We start from the raw sequence: 10,260 nt of genomic DNA on the forward strand, positions 1-10,260 counted from the left end.
ATAAAGCATCTTCAAGTAAACACTGCTGCGTTTGGCTGAAAGTTTACCCGCGTACACTTCAGGATTCATCGAGCTGTGCTAGCGATACGCTACTTCCACACTAGTGTTTTACAGGTGATGTATGCCTCGGATTATGATTTTCATTTAAAATTTATGCTGGCGGCTCAAAGAAACTATGAAAAGTCTGTCACTGTCCAAACATTTCCAGATCCAACTGTACACTAGATGTCATCTGTATAATCTTGCCATGTCACCCAAACATTCAACAGGGAGAGAGCAAACTATCACTTCTCCTGGTGTAGCCGCAGCTATCAGCAACATGCTGGTTCTCTACAAGCATCTATCCCCCCTGCCTTTACTGATTTAGTGTTCAACCACTGAGAAGTGCAAAAAAAAGTAATGACCCAGTAAAAAAAATATCCTTCAAATGATTAAATGCAATTAAGCATTTTTAAATAATTATTCCAATTAGTGCAGAATTACTGATATGATTTTAATATTAGTAATTACTCAACGGGTCTCAGCATGTTAGATGATAAAGTTCGTGAATGCTCAATTAGAATAAGGCTGAACAAGTATGGTTTGTTTGGAAGGATTCCCAGGAGGCTGCTTCTTCTCATGCAAGAACAAGGCAGCACAGCTTGGGTTTGCAAAGTTACATCACAACAAACCACAAGACCTCTGGAACAATGTGCTTCGGGCAGATGTGACAAAAGTGGAGATGTTTGCCCATAATGCACAACGTCACACTTGGCGAGCTCCAAACACCTCATATCGACCGTCAGGCACGGCGGTGGCGGGGTGATGATTTGGGCTCGTTTTGCAGCCATGGACTCCTCTGTATATCAAAGTGTTCTAGAGTCAAATGTGAGGACATTTGTCCAGCAGCTAAAGCTCGGCTAAAATTGTGTCATGCAACAGGACAATGGTCCCGAGCACAGAAGCAAATCTAAAGCAGAATGGCTGAAAAAGAAAAACAAGATGTTGCAGTGACCCAGTCAAAGCCCACTGGAATATTCTAGCTGCTGTTAAAGCACAGTTGTAAAGAAGAGTGGGACTAAATGTCTCCACATAGATGTGAGAGACTGATAAAGTCATACATGAGACTATTACTTTAACTTGTTGAAGTAATTGCTAAAGGTTGTTCTGCTATTAAATCACGTGGAGGTGTCTATATACCTTTGGACAACTTTTTTTTTTTTTTAGATTTTCCATTGTGTGAAATCTCTCTGGAACATTAAATTAATTTACCTCGAGGACATCATTTCACATAATTCATGATTTGATTTAATTCATCATCCTTGCATAATATTTGTCATGACCCTGTGCCTCCTCGGCGGTCCCTGTATGGCTACAAGTATGTTGCGTCTCTCTCTCTCCCCTCCTGTGCACTGCGCTCTACGGGGCGGAGTCATGACGACTCCAGCCCCTGGCTCAAACACCTGCGACTCATCAGCTCATCACCACGCTCACTTAAGGCGGCGGCTGAGAAAGCTTCTTCGCTGGATTATTGAGTAACACTCGTCAGTGTCACTGCAAATCAAGCCTTCGTCTCGAGTTTCTTTTGTGCTGCGACTTACCTGTTCTTCTCTCTGTGCCAGATTCTCGCCGGCCTGGGACCACCACTGGGTGAGCTAGCCGGAGTCTAAGCCAACCTGAGCCGCTGCAAGGATCTTGTACATAGCCCCTTTCCCTTCCGTGCCTGAGTTCTCCGGAGACCCTCTTCCTGTGCCCCCTCCTCCTCACCTGTATATATTCGCACCTGGTGTCTGTATTGTGGAAATAAATTGTGAACTCAAGTGACGGTCTGCCTCCGAGTCTCTCCAGAGCCTGACAGAATAATCCAGCCATCGTTATGGACTCGGCAGACCCAGCCTCGGCCGCGACAGCCCCCATGTCCCTGGAGGAGCTTCTGCACCGACACGAACAAATGCTAGTAAGGCTTAGTGGAGAAGTGGCGTCGCTGACTCAGGCTTTCGCCCAGCGGATTCCTCTGGCCGACAACCCGGTTCCTGCAGCCCCTCCCCAGGTAACACACGCTCCTGCCGTCACTACTGCAGCCACTGCTACTCCGGCTGCTAGCGCGTTAGCTCCAGTAGCTTCCGCGGTGTCGCTGGATAAGCTTTTGCCTTCACCTGAGGCCTTTTCTGGGGAGATGGGAAAATGTGCGGGATTTCTGTTGCAGTGTTCCATGCAGTTCCAACTATTACCGCATGTGTTTGTTACTGACGGAGTTAAGATTGCTTACATCACCCAGCTACTACGAGATCGGGCCCTGGCCTGGGCCCAGGCCCAGCTGCAGGCTTGCCCCGGAATGTCTTACGATGACTTCCTGTCTCGTTTCAAGTCGGTGTTTGACAAAGGCTCGAGTACGGAGGCTGCCGGCTATCGTTTAATTAATCTGAAGCAAGGTAAGCGAAGCATGGCTGACTTTTCTGTTGATTTCTGGACCCTGGCGGCACAGACCAAGTGGGGACCTGAGGCTCTGAAGACCACTCTGTTAAATAATATCCGCGAAGAACTCAAGGATGAGATAATGTTGCGTGAGCTACCTGCTTCTCTCAACGCTTTAATGTCCCTGTGTATTCAGGTGGATGATCGCCTGCGGGCGCGCCAGAGCTCACGAAGACAGCCGTTTCGCGAGCCGCTGGCTTCTCGGGACCCCCAGCCCGACGCACGGGAGGCTAGAGCCTCCGGAACCGAGGAGGAGGTGCCCATGCAGCTGGGACGCTCTCGACTCACTCCTGCGGAACGTCAACGCCGGTTCTCCGCGGGTGAGTGTTTGTATTGCGGCCGCAAGGGGCATTACATCTCTGCCTGCCCGGCGCTGGCAAAAGGAGGCGCCCGCCAGTAATGGAGGGGGTACTGGTGGGCGACCTGTCCGGCAACAAACCTCTTCCCCGTCTCTTGCTGTCTGCGAAACTCACCCTCCGGTCGATGTCCCATTCCCTCTCTGTGTTAATTGACTCCGGTGCCGAACAGAATTTCATTGATGCGTCGCTGGTCTCCAAGTTGTGCATTGACACACGGCCACTGCCTCATCCTCTACGCGTGTCCGCCCTGTCCGGCCACCGGCTGCCAGACATCACACACATCACCTTACCTGTCACACTCACTCTGTCCGGTAACCACGTTGAGAACATTTGCTTCTGTGTGTTTAGAGCACCTGTGACCCCGCTCATACTAGGTTATCCTTGGCTTTCACTACACAACCCCCACATTGACTGGAAGAAGGAGCAAATCATGGGGTGGAGTACAGACTGCCACATGACCTGCCTGCGGGCCGCCTCGCCGTCTGTCCCTTCTTCCATCCCCGTGAGATCTTCAAAGGCGCCAGAGTTATCTGCAGTTCCTTCCGTCTATCATGACCTCGCAGCCGTTTTTAGTAAGGATCAGGCGGGCTCGCTTCCACCACACCGGCCCTATGACTGCGCCATCGATCTTCTCCCTGGGGCTCCCCTGCCCTCTGGCCGTCTCTACAGCCTCACACAGCCCGAAAGGGAAACCATGGAAAGATACATCAATGACTCTCTGGCAGCTGGGATAATCCGCCCGTCGTCTTCTCCAGTGGGGGCGGGTTTCTTCTTTGTTGACAAGAAAGACAAAACACTCCGGCCGTGTATTGATTACCGCGGCCTCAACAAGATCACAGTGAAAAACAAATACCCTCTTCCCCTCCTGAACTCTGCGTTCGAACTGCTCCAGGGGGCCACAGTGTTCAGCAAACTAGACCTGCGAAACGCATACCACCTGGTGAGAATCCGTGAAGGAGATGAGTGGAAGACCGCCTTCAACACACATCTCGGACACTTCGAGTATCTCGTCATGCCCTTTGGCTTAACCAACGCGCCCGCGGTCTTCCAGGCTCTAGTTAACGATGTTTTGAGGGATTTTATTAATCGATGTGCTTTTGTTTACCTTGATGATATTCTCATTTTTTCTAAGTCTCAGGCTGAGCACGAGAGTCACGTGAGGAGGGTCCTGCAGCGCCTCCTGGAGAACCGACTGTTTGTTAAGGCAGAGAAATGTGAATTTCATGTGGACACGGTGGCCTTCCTTGGCTATATCATCTCTCGTGGGGATCTCGAACCTGACCCTGAAAAGGTCCGGGCTGTGGTGGACTGGCCCCAACCACCGAACCGCCAGCAACTCCAACGGTTCCTAGGATTTGCCAACTTCTACCGACGCTTCATAAAGGACTACAGTAAGATCGCTTCACCTCTCACAAAACTTACCTCTCCCAAAGTTCCTTTTCAGTGGGATCCCTCGGCCCAGGAGGCCTTTTCCCTGCTAAAGGAGAGGTTCGCTACCGCCCCCATCCTCCGTCAACCCGACCTCAGGCAACCGTTCGTGGTGGAGGTAGATGCTTCAGACACTGGAGTGGGAGCTGTTCTGTCACAACGATTCCAAGGTACACTCCATCCCTGTGCGTTCTTCTCTCATCGTCTCTCACCTGCAGAACAGAACTACGGCATCGGTGATCGGGAGTTGCTGGCGGTCAAACTGGCTCTGGAGGAGTGGAGGCACTGGCTCGAAGGTGCAGAACACCCGTTCATCGTGTGGACCGACCACAAGAACCTTGAGTACATCCGGTCCGCCAAACGCTTAAACTCCCGGCAAGCCAGGTGGGCCCTCTTCTTCACAAGATTCAATTTTTCCATCACCTACAGGCCTGGGTCCCGCAACGTGAAGCCCGATGCACTCTCCCGTCAGTTCTCCAGTACGGAGGGGGACCCTGATCCTGAACCGATTCTACCAGCTACCTGTGTTATTGGAGCAGTCACGTGGGAGATCGAAGCTCTCGTGCGAGAGGCCCAGGAAACTGATCCCGACCCGGGCACGGGGCCCCCTGGTCGGTTGTTCGTCCCTGCGGCCGTCCGCGCCCAAGTGCTGCACTGGGGCCACACTGCCCGGTTCACTTGTCATCCCGGAGCCCGCCGCACCATCACCTTCCTCCGGCGATTCTTCTGGTGGCCCTCCTTGGACAAGGACGCCAGGGAGTACGTTGGAGCATGTGCCACATGCGCCCGGAACAAACGTTCCAGCCAACCACCCGCCGGGCTTCTCCAACCGCTCCCCTCGCCAGGGCGGCCTTGGTCCCACATAGCCCTGGACTTCATTACGGGGCTTCCACCGTCATCAGGTAACACCACCATCCTAACTGTCGTTGATCGTTTTTCTAAGGCAGCTCATTTCATCGCCCTCCCGAAGCTTCCTACGGCCCTGGAGACCGCCCGGCTGCTCACCACCCACGTCTTCCGGCTTCACGGCATCCCTATGGACATCGTCTCTGACCGCGGGCCCCAATTCACCTCTCGGGCTTGGAAGGACTTCTGCACACAGATCGGCGCCAAGGTCAGTCTCTCTTCGGGCTTCCACCCTCAGAGCAATGGACAGACTGAGCGTACCAACCAAGAGCTCGAAGCAGCACTCCGCTGTGTAGTCTCTCACAACCAGACCACTTGGAGCGAGCAACTGCCCTGGATCGAGTACGCCCACAACTGCCTGACCTCTTCTGCCACGGGACTATCGCCGTTCGAAGCTTCACTAGGCTACCAACCACCCCTGTTCCCAGCCGTGGAAGGTGAGCATACCGTACCTTCAGTACAACATCATTTCCGCAGGTGCCGCCGGGCCTGGCGGTCCACCCAAGCCGCTCTACTACGGACGGCGGAACGCAACAAGGTGCTCGCCGACCGCCGCCGGATCCCTGCACCGGCCTATACGGTTGGGCAGAAGGTATGGCTCTCCTCGCGCTTTGTTCCCATTCGTGCTGAGTCAAAGAAACTTTCCCCAGCATTCATCGGTCCATTCGAGATCGAGGCCCTAGTCAACCCTGTGTCAGTTCGTCTAAAGCTGCCTCGCAACATGCGTATCCACAATGTTTTTCATGTCTCCCAGGTCAAACCCGTGCTCTCCAGCCCATTGTGCCCTCCTTCCAGGCCCCCTCCGCCCGCCCGGCTCGTGGATGGGCAGGAAGTGTTTGACATCACCCGCGTCATGGACTCTCGGCGGCGGGGGAGGGGCGTTCAGTACCTGGTGGACTGGGAGGGCTACGGGCCAGAGGAACGTTCCTGGGTGCCCCGGTCGGCGGTTCTGGCTCCTGGTCTGCTCCGCGAGTTTCACCGGCGGCATCCAGGTAAGCCTGGTGGGTCGCCGAGGGGCTCCTGTTGAGGGGGGGGTACTGTCATGACCCTGTGCCTCCTCGGCGGTCCCTGTATGGCTACAAGTATGTTGCGTCTCTCTCTCTCCCCTCCTGTGCACTGCGCTCTACGGGGCGGAGTCATGACGACTCCAGCCCCTGGCTCAAACACCTGCGACTCATCAGCTCATCACCACGCTCACTTAAGGCGGCGGCTGAGAAAGCTTCTTCGCTGGATTATTGAGTAACACTCGTCAGTGTCACTGCAAATCAAGCCTTCGTCTCGAGTTTCTTTTGTGCTGCGACTTACCTGTTCTTCTCTCTGTGCCAGATTCTCGCCGGCCTGGGACCACCACTGGGTGAGCTAGCCGGAGTCTAAGCCAACCTGAGCCGCTGCAAGGATCTTGTACATAGCCCCTTTCCCTTCCGTGCCTGAGTTCTCCGGAGACCCTCTTCCTGTGCCCCCTCCTCCTCACCTGTATATATTCGCACCTGGTGTCTGTATTGTGGAAATAAATTGTGAACTCAAGTGACGGTCTGCCTCCGAGTCTCTCCAGAGCCTGACAATATTACTCTTGTAAAAAAGACTAATAACAAACATCATAAACATGCAGAAATGCAGACTGATTGGTTTTATCAGTTAGCCATGAGGAACATTATAATGACTTTCAAACGTGAGGAAAGAGGGATGACGGAGAGAAGGAGTCCGAATCAAGGTTGGGTGAGGGAAAAGGGGAGATGAGGTTGGAAGTGTGCAGGGATGGGGGAGAGAAGAGGGGATGAGGAAAAGAGGAAGTGGATTAAAGGTGGAAAGAGGGGGAAGGACGAGGAAATGTTGCTCAGTCTCCTGAACCTTTGTGTCACTGGGAGATTTGTTTCTGTTGCCACTATAGATGCAGCTCATGTTCTTGGCTTTCTCCTCCTGCTCTTTTACCTTCTTCAGCTCTTTTCTGCTGCGTCTTTGCTGCTTTTTCTTACCTTTACAGCTGTTTGAGTGCTTTTTTAATCTTTTCCTCTGTCAGTTCAGTGTCTGCCATTTTTTATTCATTTTCATCCTTTCCACCTCTTCTTCAAGTGCTTTCTGGACTTCCAACAATTTCCCTTTAGGTATTTTCAGGTCCATTTTTGTTACTTATTAAAGAAAACATGCCCACATTTCCCATGCATGGACAGGTAAAATAATGCTGGTGAGGCTGAGGGCTTGTTGTAGCCTGCTGTTTGGGTGTGCAGCTAGAAATAACTGGTGGACTACTGGAGGTTAAAGCAGCCAACTAGTCACCTGCAGTTTACTGGCTTGAATCTCCGATCTCCTCTCTGAGATGTTTGTAAAGAACCCCTGACAAAAATTAAGGATAAGAAATAAGACATTTGTGACCCTGCACAGTTATCTTCCTTTAACTATAGGAGGGCAGGGGTCCTCCTTTATTTCCTGCATTCTTTACCCACCAAGTGTACTTGATCAATCTTTGGGTTTAACAGCTCAGCAGTGGGTTCCAAACTTTCTGTACTCTCATATTACAGTTATTTTACCAAGTCTGATTAACATTACTTTAAAATGAGAAAACCAGTAATTACACCAATTTCAGCCTCTCAGACTTCAGAAAACATGTCCTAATATAGGATGTCCACTTTTTTTTCCTTCTGACTTCTCCATTGGTGAAATAAATCATAACAGTGATGTGTGTGTGTGTGTGTGTGTGTGTGTGTGTGTGTGTGGGGGGGGGGGGGGGGGGGGGGGGGGGCAGAGATAATTACTTTTAGCACAAAATATTCAGCATGGGTGTGAGCCGATCATTCAGAGGCAACTTTCAGTCTACACCTATGATTCACACGGACAGCTCAACATTAGTAACTAGAGTAATACTACTAATTACAAAATTATAAGAGTAATTACACTAATTAATCTAAATAAATATTCTTGGGTCACATAAGGAGTTTCTGTTATTATATATCTATATATTGTTTTTGCCTAAGTGGTATTTGGCCCTTGGGTTTTCTTGCTCAGGTTCCCTTGCCTTCCCGCCCTCCTCTAACGCTCTGATTCACGACCCTCTTCGCGCCACTGTTCCCACTGTCCTTGCGCGACACTTCAGGGTGCCCGATTGGACCGTCCCATGATGCCATGACCCATTTACCCTTTTAGATAAAAGACCACGCTCCCCTTTCCTCCTGAGTGTCTGCCACTCTGCCACTCTGCCAAATTCCACGAGCCAGCCCTGTAGAAATCAATATCATTGACCTACATGGCCTCTGTTCCCTCACCGTCTGCTGATATGCATTCACACAGACTTCATTCATGTCTATTCATACACATTTGATTGAGAACAATTGCTGGCGGAGCCCATTAGTATTGCTTACTTTGCGTGATGATGTGACAGCGGAGGAGGGGCAGCTAAAAGTAAAGGTTGCACTGAGAGGAGGTTCTCATTGTTCATAAAAGAGGAAGTTATAGCTGCACTGGGACAGTATTTAGATCAAATGTTACACAAAAAAAGTCTACTTTTTATCAACAGTCATCATCTGTGAGAAAAAATGTATTTCCTCAGGCATGGGTAAGTCTTTGATAATCAAAGTGCTTTGAAAGCTTAAGCTTTGGCACACTGATTAAAAATCTGCTCAAGTAAAACTTTATTAATATCCAAAGTTTACTGGGCTGTGTTAAAATTGCTTTAGTGTCTAATATAGAGTGAATTTGTTGCGGTGGGCGAGAGGCTGATGATCTGATGTGCAGGCAGGAGCTTATTTGAGATAAATCTTGCATTTGTCTCAAAGAAATAAGACAAATGCATTACCTGTAATATAATATTGCAGTCTAGTTACATCAGCACGTGGCATGTTAGCTTAAAGGCGCTCTATTGTTGCACGTGCACGTTCAACCCTTTAACATGTAAATAAATAAGAATTGAAGATAAGGAAGACCCGCTGGGAGTAAAGAGCGCTGCAACTTGTCCTTCACAGCAGGTCTCCTGTCACCTGTCCGACAGAGAGATGGGAAAAGAGTGAGAGTTCATCTGGAGTCGGTACGAAACAATTTGGGGGGGGGCTTTTTAATCTCGGTGTCTCACTCTGCAAGAGCAGAAAATCGAAAACTGTAACTAGGGAACTGTGCTGGGTTTAGACAAACCCCTTTGCTTTTTCATAATGACAGCGCTCACAGAGCTTTTCATTAACGCGCTCGTATTGATTCAGCCCTATCACTAAACACAAACCTCAGAGGGAATGGGAATGGTCCGTTTCCCTAAAGAAAAAGGAATTTAGACATGTTTACTGTATCTGTTTCATTTGTCGCAAATGAAAATTTGTTCAGCTTGATATTGAAATTAAGCAAAACCTGAAGCCACCGAAATTAAATCACCCACAGCCTGAGCTGTTTGGATTTTTTGTATGCAAACTGCATAAAAAAGATTAATGAATATTTTAGAAATACCGCAAACACACCGGTTGAGGTATTTAATATAATGCCAGTACTTCTCATCATTTTGACTGGCGTCACTGACTAAAGCAGCTAAATGGATGTCAGTCTCTGCTGCGTAAACGTGAACTTTAACGAGGAGCCGCCGAGAAGCTCGCTCCACTATAGCTGCTGCTAATTTCTCGCTTGACTAGCCGTGCTTGTGTGGAAACCATGTTTTGTGTGGTCGTACACATAAACAGGGAAACCTCTGAAGAACCATCAGGGCTCAGTTTTTTCACGCATCTGTGTTACTTGTTTGGATTTTGTACAGATATATGGAGCGGTAGCTGAATTTTTCTTTTTAATTATAAAGTAAAATTATCTGCCTTCGTGTGGTTAAGAGACTGAAAACAAAAGCTGTGCATCTTTCTCCTCATTTTCTACAAACTGTTCTTTAACTTACTTTGGAAAATTAGATTAAGATCTGTGATTATTCATTCTGAATTATTATTTTTTTAAAAAGCCATCCAAGGTAACATTTTCATGTTTATATTTACATTTAGGTTTGCAAAGGTGAAAATGATTGTCCTAAAGGTTTGATCCTAGAAGTGGAAGTGGTAAAAGTTATGAGAAGTTCTGGAGGACGCCATCACTGCTCAGATCAGGAAAAACAAACCAGTACACCTCCAGCTACACACACGCTACTTTTCACTTTCAAGTTAAA

The sequence above is a fragment of the Pelmatolapia mariae genome, linkage group LG22, assembly GCF_036321145.2.
Source record: "Pelmatolapia mariae isolate MD_Pm_ZW linkage group LG22, Pm_UMD_F_2, whole genome shotgun sequence".
NCBI classification, from domain to species: Eukaryota; Metazoa; Chordata; class Actinopteri; order Cichliformes; family Cichlidae; genus Pelmatolapia; species Pelmatolapia mariae.